Genomic DNA, 12080 nt, shown 5'->3' with positions numbered 1-12080 from the left:
TTCTTCCGGAGTTGTCGCCACCATGTATTGCGTTATGAATTGCTGCCGCACCCCCCGTATTCACCAGATCTGGCTCCCTGCAGCTTTTTATTGTTCCCTAACAAATTTTTAGCTGAAACGAGGAAATTTGACAAATCCTATTTTTGGAAGGGTTAAAAAAAGGGCCGGAACTTTGGGAGAAGTGTATCTTTCTAAAAGGGGACTATGTTGAAAAATTTAAAAAAAACGCCCTTGTATATGTCGATTTTCCACCTCAGTCGTTAAAATGTGCAAATCCCACATTGTAATGAATGGGTTTAAACGAGACGGCAACCTGTGTTGGCAACCGATCACTGCTCCCCGATGACGTCACGGAAAGCAGCGCCCATGCTAGCTTTGCTGGTGGTGATCGGCGGGATAACACCAGCATATTGCAGCAAAAACTTACCGGCTATGGAGAGGGCTCAGCCCATGAATACCTAACTAGATCTATGTCTGACCACTCTCCTTTAATCACTACACTTATAATCTACAATTACCCTAGGGAACAGAATAGAGTATGGAGACTTAACCGATTTTGTTTAGCGACACCTGCAGTGGCAACTGGGGTGGAACAGGCAGTGGCACGCTTTAACGAGGAAAACAGGGACACTGCTGCCACTTCCAGTGTATGGGAGGTGACAAAGGGGTGTATAAGAAGTTTCGGGGCAGTGTAAGACCGCCTTACTCTCTTCTCTCAGACACCCCAAATTATTTGAGCATGCGTGCACATTTTGATAAGAAAAGACAGAAGACTGAAGTTCTGTTTTATCCTAAGTTCATGCTCCTAACTTGCCGTACAGAAAAGAGAAATGAACTGTGTCTTTATTTCCTGATACATAGCTTCTTATACCCATACAAAAAAGGTGTGGTTACATACATTAAAATCATTATAATTGGTTATAGCTAAGCATATATGTCTGGCCCCCAACCCCTGCTGATTGGTCCTCAAAACTAGGCCTTGGTTGCTATGCCAGGGGAATTTCCAGTCACCGTTGTCTACAGTAAATCGACCGCTAGTCTGGATGCTGATGCTATTCTTAACAAACATCTGCTTTTTGATCATAAGACTTGAGTTTCGCTGACAGCTGCATGTCTGGTTAAAACTGATGTAAGGGAAAAGCTCTGTATTTCATAACGAACAGTGTACAAAAATGTAGGGCAAAGGGCACATGTATACAATCATAAAGCATATAATTATTATGGACACATAATCATTACTTTGACCCTCACAGAAGAAAAGCGTACAATCTTATAAGCACCACTAAAAGCAAGTGCATAGAAATAGACCAGACGTTGCATTTGGAAATGAGGCAAGTAAAGAAGGCATTTATTAGTAATCCTACTCCACTGACCCAGGACCGTATGCACAAACCCCAAAATAACTTGAACTTACACTTGTTAGAGGTGGCGGATAAGAAGAGAGCAATTTCTAAAAGACATTACTTTGAGGGGGGGAGGGAAGTCGGACACTTGCTGTCAGTAATTACTAATGCCCAGCAGGGGACTTCACATATTTCAGTGCTAAAAGATAGAAGTGGGCAACCGAGGCACGAAACAGGAGGCATACTGAATGTTGCAATAGCTGGACAGATTTGGGAATTTCTTGGGAATCTGCTTACAGGAGACCCATCTACAGCACACTTGCTGAACAGGGCTTGGATTCGGACATCTTAACACTGGTTTCATAGTACACACTCCCTGGCGTTAGGGTTCATAAAGATGCATCATTCCAATGTACCCGGACTTGGAAAATATGTTTGTCTTGCAGGATCTATTTCCTATATCCCATTTTGCTCACCATATAATGCAACTGTTGTTAAAAGGATACTTTCGTTCCTTATTGAGGAGCCACAGTCTCCTTGTTTGCAAATTGGAGACTTTAATTACTGGTTACAGCCATATCTAGTCAAATTCTATACAGGCACTATCGCTAGCAACAGTCCCTCTTCTGGCCTTGCCTTGCTTTTTTGCTTCACACACGTGACTCTCTCTAGAATTGTCTTAGCCATTGGCAATAACAGGGTGATACCAATGGTCACGAGATTGGACCATCTCACCAGGTCCCTAACTAATCACACTCCTGTACAGGTGACGCTAAATTTTGGGAATCAGTCCAAGGCAGGGGTCCTTGGAAATTAAACCCATACTAATAATCAATTTTTAATAATACTCCTGTCATGGCCTCTGTCATCGAGGAGTTGTCCGCTACTATGGGGGCAGTGTGGGAAGTAGCTGAAGGGCATACAATGGACTCATATTGTAGGGAGGTCAATAGGGTGAATCATAGAAGCGCTGCATTAAAACGCAGGTTGGATGAGACAGAGGGCAGTTTATCAACTTCCCATCAGAAGCCACTAAAGCTGATTGGTTGCAGCATGCCACTAATAAATGGTTCTTTCTAAAGTAAGTTTACTTTATTGAGGGGAAAATGCTGGCCATATGCTAGCTACTATTGTCAATGCACAGAAATATTAGTCGCCTGCAAACCACGCAAAATGCTGCAGATAGGCAGTCTAGAGCAGGGGTCAGGAATCTTTTTGGCTGAGAGAGCCATGAACGCCACATATTTTAAAATGTTATTCCGTAAGAGCCGTACCATATGCACATGCCCCCCAGTAGATAGGTAGTCCCAGTGTCACGGGTGCCCCTGTGATCTAGGTCTCCGATTGGAGGCACACCCGTGCCCCTCTCTGTGGTGGTGCCCCTTTCTGAGCTCAACTAACCACTTTCTTGCTCCCGTCCCAGGTGGCCAGTGCGCCGGCACTTGCGGATTTAAAGGGCTAGTACGCCACTGATTTGCGCTGCCCACTTCCCCGGTTCCTATAAAGACCGGCGGCTCCCAGCATTCCTCGACCTTGGAAGTCGAGCCTGTGGAATGACCTGGTTATACCACGCTGTAACAAGACCATCCTGCTTTGCGGCCGACTCTGGTGAAGACCGGGTGCCACTAAGATTCCGGTACCCCCAGTATATAGGTAGCCACAGCACATGCTTCCCAGGAGATAGATTGTCATAGCACATGCCTCCCAGTATATAGGTTGCCCCAGCACATACTCCCAGTAGATAGGTAGCCACAGCACATGCCCCCAAGTAGATAGGTAGCCACAGCATACACCCCAGTATATAGGTAGCCACAGCACATACTCCCATTAGATAGGTAGCCCCAGCACATACTCCCAGTAGATAGGTAGTCTGGGTTGTACAAAGGACGTTGGCAGCAGTAACATTGCTGCCTGTGTCCAGTGATCAGTCTAAGAGACACACAGCACTATTTATTAAAGATCTGTATTAAAGAGCCATATCTGGCTCTCGAGCCATAGGTTCCCTACCCCTGGTCTAGAGGAATATACCTATTGATATCAATATGATTTCTACGAACAGCCAGGAGATGGCAGAATATTTAGATATGATTCAGTTGCCAATTCTTACAGCTAGTCAGAGAGAAGTATTGGAGGCTTCATCACTCTATAGTAATTGGAGGAGGCGCTTGACATGTTCGAGAATAACAAAGCCCCGGGATGTGAAGGCCTGCCGGCAGAGTTGTTCATAGAATAAAAGAGTGTTCTTCTGCCATGTCTACTAAAAGTATTTCAGTCTGCCTTTGAACTGGGATCTCTGTCTTACATCATGAGAAAGGCAGCCATTGCGGTACTGCTGAAGCCAGGAAAGGATGGAAGATTGGTTGAATCCTGCAGGCCAATATCTCTTTTACCGGTGGATGTAAAACTCTTAGCAAACACCATAGCTAGGAGATTGATGTATGTTGTCACTCATTTAGTCTGTGAGGACCAATCTGGCTTTATGCCTGCCAGATCCACTGCTATAAATATTTTAATGTTCCTAGGGGACATTCAACTACTTAGGGGTTCAGATGTCAGCTGATGTGAAGTCATATCTATCTCTCAATATACTTCCCCTGCTTACCAAATTCTCTACGAAGATCAATGTGTAGTGTAAATTTTCAATCTCGGTAATTGGAAAGATGAACCTTACCATAATGATTCTAATGCCCCGGCTGTTGCACATTATTCACAATTCTCCAATTTGGTTCTCAATAAAATACTTTTATAAATTTCAAGCTGTATTTGGGAGCTACTGTGGAAAAAAGGGTTACCCCTAGGGCATTAAGTATGAAATGCTTCATTTGAGACGATTCTGGCAGCAAACCTACAGATTTCCACTTCCACTATATCTAATCCATAGAGTGTATAGGACCCCTTTTACGTAAGATGCTGACAGTCCTAGATGTCACTTGGGACCGGATGACCATATCATATGTTCTGGAAATGTGGGTCATGTAGGTATGTATTGGATATTCTCCGTTCTATTTTTGAAATATCTGTACCTGCCCTCCCGATACACTGTGTTCTGGGGTATGTACAAGAGTTTCCAGGTGATGAACATGCTAAAATCAGAACCCACTACTCTGAGAATTCCTGGACAAAATGGCTATGCTAATTAAAATGGAAATGGGAGTATACTTAAAACGTAAGGCTTTGTCTACATATGACAAGATGTGGGGAGAGTGGCCCAGAGTGATATCAAGGCTGTAAATAACTTTTACTAGTGTGGGAAACAGAACTCTGTATAGGTGGGATGTGAAAGGTCATTCTCGAAGGTATAATGTTCCCTGTGCCTGATTTGGTATTTTGTAATGTACATCTTTATTTGGAACCGGAGGGGAGGAGGGGGAGGGAGTGGGTTTAATGTTCTGTTTGTCGTGGGAAACAAAAAAGTCTGTAAAAATATTTTATAAAATGGCCACTCCCATGGGACTAGAGACACAGCTCTGCATACAGAAAGGTAAACTTTTAGGCTACATTTACACAATTGTATGGGGGACGTATATACAGCCGACGTATGTATAGCCGATATACGTCCCCCATACAATTCTATGGGCTCACGGCCCTGTACGGGAGCGGTACGGTGCAGCACAAGTGCGGCACCCTACTGCTCCGTAGCCCGGGAAAAGATAGGACAAGTCCTATCTTTTCCCGTGATACGGCGCCGTGCGCTGTATCTTCCTATGGAGAGGGGCGGGGGTGAGCAGCGCTCATCCCCTGCTACTCTCCGCAGCGCCGATGTATGCCCGCCGTACTACGGTACGGTTGGCATACATCGTGTGAATGTAGCCTTATCTAACTTATCTTTTTTTCAGAAAAAGCCAGTTTTAATAAAACTCTTTGGCAATGTGCATACCATTCTCTGTGGGGACATGGGGAAACCAGAAAAAGGGCTCCTGGCAACAGGTTCTCTTTAAGGCACTTGTTGCAACATTCCCAAGAAGTGCTTCCACTCAATACTGAGCAAAGGGTCTAAATAAATGAAACATGTGATATTTCTGTTTTTCTTGTTTAATAAATTGACCAAAATATTTACATCTACATATCAACCCCAAGATAGGGTGCAAAATGTACATTAATAAAAATAAAAAGTATGAACAATATATGCAGGAGCAGAACTATTTTCCCAAGTGCAATTCTATCAGCAAAGGAAAGCCGAATCTTTTCCCATCCATGTATTCTATTTCTTACCAAACTTATGAGACGTTTCAAATTTAACCTATCGTATTCCATAATATCTGCTGAGACAGTTACACCTAAATACTCAAATGTGCTTTTACATAACGGGATTTCGCTTTCCATTAAATCTTTATCATCGTATCCACCAATTGGCAAGATTTTTTTCCAGTTCATTTTGAGTCCTGCAAAATGACCAAATTCACCAATTAACTCCATCACCATTGGAACAGAGGTTGGTGAATCCGCCAAACAGAGAAGAATATTGTCTGCGTGCATACTTAATTTATCCCTATTACCTCCTTTCCCCTCTCCTTATATCCTCCCTAGATCTAATCATAATAGCCAGAGGTTCAACAAAAATTGGAGAGGGGGCACTCCTGTCTTGTCCCCCTAGAGAGTCTAAAGCTCTCTGAGCCATCCCCATTTACCACAACCCTTGCTCTAGGTTCATTACACAGACACTTGATCCAATTAATAAAATGCTACCCAAAGCCAAATTCTTCTAGTACTTCCCATAAGAACCTGCACCCGACCCTATCAAATGCCTATTAGTAACTAATTTAAGTAGTAAGATTATGGGGGTCATTTACTAAGGGCCCGATTCACTTTTTCTCGACGTGTTACCCGAATATTTCCGATTCGTGCCAATTTTCCCTGAATTGCCCCGGGATTTTGGCGCACGCGATCGGTTTGTGGCACATCGGCGCTGGCATGCACGCAACGGAAATCGGGGGGCGTGGCTGAACGATAACCCGACGGATTGGGAAAAACCGCCGCATTTTTTAAAAAAATTTGGTCGCACGGGCCATACTCACATGCACCACGATGAAGATGATGAACTCCGGTGGACTTCGGCGCAGCAGCGCCACCTGGTGGACATCGGGCGCAGGACCTTCATGAATCGCCGGAAGACCCGAACGCTCGTCAGAGAAGCCGCCGCTGGAACGCGAATGGACCGGGTAAGTAAATGTGCTCCTATGTGTTTTTGGCAAAAATTTGGAAACATGTTTGGTTTTTCAAATTCCCCTTTTTTCATTTAAAAAACATAGAAACCAAAATTTCCCACTAACTTGAGGTACAAATTGTCACGAATAAAAATGGAATTACACAACAGACATGTGCCATATAGTATAAAACAACACCTTTATTTATAACTAAAATTAAAAAGGTTTAAACACAAAATGTAACCCAAACAGATGGAAAGATATAAGCATATCGGTATAAGTGATAACAAATAAATAAAAAGCAGGAGTCTCCAGAATAGATACTCACATGTAGCAGTCTAAAACCAGGAAAATGACTACTCATTCCTTATATACAAAACAGTTGCTATACATAATACAAGCGTGTCAACCCGTGACACAGTATGTATAACCTGCCAAAGAGAAATTGCCATAGATCATAGCACGGTGGCTCAGTAGTTAGAACTACAGCCTTGCAGCGCTGGGGTCCTGGGTTCAAGTCCCATCCAGGTCAACATCTGCAGATAGTTTGTATGTTCTCTCCGTGTTTGCATGGGTTTCCTCCGGGTCCTCCGGTTTCCTGCCAGGTTAATTAGATTGTGAGCCCCATGGGGACAGGGACTGACCCTGCAAGCTCTGTGCAGCGCTGCGTAATCTGTGTGTTCTTAATAAATAAAGGAATTATTATTATAAGTTGTCACGAATAAGCAATCTCAAAACCAAACGGGTATGTTAGAGAGTGATAATGTTCTTCCCGGGTAAAGTGACACAGTTTTGAAAAAAAGGGCTTGGCCATGAAGGTGCAAATGCACTTGGTCACTAAGGTTTAAAGAAAAGAAAGCGAAAAAACAAAGCATTGGAAAATTTAGGTAAGCAACATAGCGGTTGTAAGGGTAGGTCTAAGTTGAGAACATTGTAGATAAGATAATGGACCTCCACAAAATAGCTATATTTGAGGGCAAGTCCAAAATATATGGAAACAAAAAAGAGAGAATTATTTAAAGTAAACCTCTCATTTATAACTGGTTTTATGCTGATTTCGGACTCTACTCCATGCCAAGCCAACCTGTCACCAGGGACCTAATTTTCACTAAAGACATGTTGCAAAAGTCCATTACAGCTGCATTGCTTATATGCATTGCTGCATTTTGTAAGCATTTGTATTGCAATATAATTCTGTGTTATAACTTACCTTACACCCTGACAGAATCATCTGTGTAGTTCCAGGTGTTGCTTTGGTTTGGATGCCTTTCAAAACCAGGTGACTTGTCTGTGCTACAAACTCCTCAGCTCTTAGCCCCCACCTTTGTGCTCCTGTACAACTCCACCCTTGTGACTAATTTGCATAATTTAGATTTTCTAAGGAAAGTGGCTATGGATAACAAATGTAAGAAGAATACCACAGTCATGGTGTCTGGATTTATGAAGGAGTGTCCCTGGTTTATAATGCTTGATTTTGATGGTACATTACCTTTCATTTTTGAGCAGTATGAATCTTTCAGAATGAGGGATACAGGAGCATGATCTCACCACGAGATAGGTACTATATCTGTGTGGTGCACCAATTGCAGTGCCCAAATATTACCAAACATGTAAATGATTCTGGGGTGCTTATGGGGGTCTGAATAGAATAAATAAAAGCAGTCAATGGGGTTGTATTTGCAATATGTCGTATACTACAGAATATGGGGATTTTCCTCCTCATTACAATGTGCTGATAGCGTATTGTAATGAAAGGGTTAAACGAGACCCGAGGCTGTCATGGTGACGGCCCATGCGCCGCCATCTCTTTGAAGCCGCTGGCAGCTTTGTCGGCGGCAATGTGTGGGTTACCACCCACGATCGGTACTAGGGTGTTACCGGTAAGTCTTTGCTGCGATATGCAGAAAAGACCTATCGGCTATGGAGAGGGCTCAGCCCGTGAGCCCTCTCCATGCACCCGCAGTTGACCCGCAGTCGTGAAAGGGTTAAAAGGAGGGTTTTGCTCATTAATAAATTTAGAGCTGTTACAAAATTTTCTTCTGTGCAAGTTGTATTTGTATTTTACATTTTTGCGCACCACAATGGTTTTAAACAAGGTTCAGTCAAATTGTAGTGTCTGCATTCATTAAACAGCCCTGGCACCTAATTACCGTATTACATGTATTCCGTGCTTGCCGTCAGCTCTTTCAATGTTTACTATTGGACTTAAGTTCTATTTGTTTACAAAGAAAACAGATTAATTATTGTGATACGAAATTTTCTTCTATGTACACTTTTCTTTTAAATGAGACGCTTGTAAATGCATTAGAAAGCTTTGAGTCAATATTTATTTGAAGCATTCAGCTGAAGGTTTAAGGCAAATATGTGCACTACCTCTAATCAGTGATTGTATAATTAGTCATTATCATTTCTTTTTATTTACGCAACCTAATTTCCCATATTTGTTATCTACTAAGCATGTTAAAATATAATTAAAATGTTTTAGATATTAAACTGCAGGAAATTTGTATGTGCTCAATCCTTTTTTGTAAGAATTTGTTATGAGTAAATTACTGTGTTTTCCAGACCTGTGAAGGACCTTCACATGAACGTGCTCTGCCCATGGAAAGGGTCCCTGCACTGGTCAAATCCCACAGATTGAGCACAGTGTATAGTGAAGGGAGTCTTTGTCTGCTGCCCTACTTCTGCAGTTTGGCCAGGTGGCAGATATTCCTTGCACAGGATTGAAGACCAACTTAAAGAGAATGTATCACCAATTTTCTTTTTGCATCGGTACAGTTGCATAGCAAAATATATCAGTACAATAGAGAAATGAAAACTTTAAAACCTCAATTAACCCCTTAACGCCGAAGCCACTTTTCACCTTCCTGACACGGCCCATTTTTTCAAATCTGCCCTCTGACACTATAAATGGTTATAACTTTGGAACGCTTTAACATATCCAAGTGATTTTGAAATTGTTTTCTCGTGACACATTGTACTTCATGTTAGTTAAAAAATGTTGGTGGTATGTTTTGCATTTATTTATGAGAAAATCAGATATTTGGTGAAAATTTGGAAAAATTAGCTTTTTTCGAAATTCTAAAATTTCTACTTTTTCCACACGAGTCATAACACCAAAAAACTTAATAACTAACATTCACCAAATGTCTACTTTATGTGGACATGGTTTTTTATGCATACTCTTATTTTTGTAGGATGCCATGGGGCTTTGAACATCAGGTGCAATTTTTCACATTTTCATAAAAAAAGCAAAATCCTGCTATTGAGAGACCTCTTCAGGTTTCAAGTCACTTTGAGAGGCCTAAATAAAGTAAAACCCCATAAATTACTCCATAATAGAAACTACACCCCTCAACGTACGTAAAACAACTTTTATGAAGTTTGTTAACCCTTTAATTGGTTTACAGGGGTTAAAACAAAATCGGATGCAATTTCGAAATTACATTTTTTTTTGGCTAAATGAATGTGTTTTTCATAAAATGTACAAATTCTCAGTGGATAAAATACCAAAACGCTCCACAACATTTGATACCCAATCTCTCCCAATCTCTCCATATGTGGTGGTAACCTGCTGTATGGGCACACGCCAGGGCATCGAAGGGAAGCTGCGCCATTCAGAGCAGATTATGCATTGTCACTTTACAATGGCTATACAATCTTTATTTTTTTGGCAATTTGGACATATAAGGGCTTATTTTTTGAGACATGAGATGTCATTTAAGTAGGTCTGTAGCTTTTCGATGAGATTTTATTAACTCTTTAATGTATGGAGGAAAAGAAAATTGTCAATTTGGGGTTAGTTTTTTTTTGTATATTTTGGGGGTCGTACACCATACACTAAAAATACTATAATATTTTCATTCTATAGATCACTACGATTACGGTGATACCTCATTTATATAGTTTTTCATATTTTTTTTCACAATTTTACTGGAGAAAAACTATTATAGAGGAAATCTCATTTGTTTCTGCATCGCCATCTTTTCGGAGACGTAACCTTAATATTTTTTGGTTGACAGAGCTAGTTTAGGGCTTATTTTTTATGTGTTGAGTTGTCCTTTCAATTGGTACCATTTTGGGGCACATAACTTTTTTTGATCACTTTTTAGAACATTTTTGTGAAGGGATTTTATGAAAATTTATATTTTTGGCAAGTTTTTCGGGTTTTGTTTTTATGGCGTTCACCATACGGGTCCAATAATGTTTCTGACTTATTGTACAGATTGTTACGGACGCGGCGATACCAAATATGTGGGGAGTTTTGGTGATTTTCAGGTATTTTTACTTTATTAGATGTGTATAGGGAATGTTTGTGTTAATTAGTTTTATGAAAAAGTGTGTTTATTTTGTGTTTTTAACTTTTTTTTTTCTTTACTTTTACAGGTTAGCTTGAACAAGTGATCCACTGATCGCTTGTTCAAGCTATTCTTCACCTAATACAGTGTAATACAGATGTATTACACTGTATTATGTGACACACTGAGCATGCTGCGCAGTCTCGGGGCTTCGATCGGAGCAGTCAAATGCCCCTAGCACATCGCGGTCAGCGCGACCGCGGCGTGTTAGGGGTTAACACCCGCGATCGGAGAAATCTCAGATCGCGGGTGTTAGAGGAGGGTGTCGCCTATAATAAATGCGGGAACGCACCTCCCGCCATGCAGTAATAGTACGTCAAATGTCGGGAAGGGGTTAAAGACCACAAATGTTCATAGGTTCAGGTGTGCCAGGGGCCATGCACAGTAGTGGAAGCTTAATTTGGTCCCAAGGTGTAATAGGATGCTAAAAACAATGGGAGAAACAAGTGCCAATAGTCCAAAAATTTGTTAAAAACAGAAAAAAGCTTTAAGTCATGTTAAACATCTGTGATCACATACAAAAAGATTTGTGACGCGTTCAGACTTGCAGGACGCCAGGTGAAAACAGTTTTGGCTATAAACACGTGGTAATAAGTTAAATGATCACAAGGCCGAGATAGCAAAGATGCCCAAATTAGCCTATTAATACACATATAATGAATAACTTTTAAAATGTCATCCTTTAGGGTATTGTGTTTCCAAAGCTATAATCCAAAAAGCTTCCCTTAAATGTAGTTAAAAGTGAACAGGTCACCACAGTGCTATTTTTTATCAGGGAACATGAATGAAGTACTGTATATGCCAAATATGTTTTAAAAAATGTCTGTTATATGTTGTTTGAAATAAATTGTGAAACTTTTACGTGACTCACAACCCCTGATGATGTCTAAGCTCACTGCAAACAACCTCTCCCTCCGTGCAAGCAAAGGATGTGGGAGGGAGGACGATTCATGGAGGGAGAGATGGTCTGCAGTGAGCTGACACGTCATCCAGGGGAGGGCCAGGAGCCTGGAGTGATGGAGCAGAGCAGTGAATATCTTATACAGGAGACAGAAGTTGACAAAATTTCTCACTGGCAGAGAGACAGGTAAAGTTTCACATACTTTATTTCAAACTTCTTATAACACAGACATTTTTAAAAAAACATATTTGGCATATACTAGGGACGTTGAGCCTTTTAGAGACCAAGTGACCAAACTGCAAACCAAAGTCCATGTAATTATCGCATCGTGCCT

The 12080-nt window shown here is 41.3% G+C and overlaps 1 protein-coding gene across 5 annotated transcripts in view; it reads left to right on the top strand.

Annotated features, from left to right (window-relative positions):
- Positions 1-12080, top strand: part of STX17 (syntaxin 17) — a 91582-nt gene that overhangs the window by 30251 nt on the left and 49251 nt on the right. The gene's annotated exons all lie outside the window — the stretch shown is intronic.

This window comes from Engystomops pustulosus, chromosome 5 (assembly GCF_040894005.1).
Source record: "Engystomops pustulosus chromosome 5, aEngPut4.maternal, whole genome shotgun sequence".
In the NCBI taxonomy this organism is placed as follows: domain Eukaryota; kingdom Metazoa; phylum Chordata; class Amphibia; order Anura; family Leptodactylidae; genus Engystomops; species Engystomops pustulosus.
The sequence above is the reverse complement of the archived record's forward strand: the minus strand, read 5'-3'. Positions and strand labels throughout refer to the sequence as shown.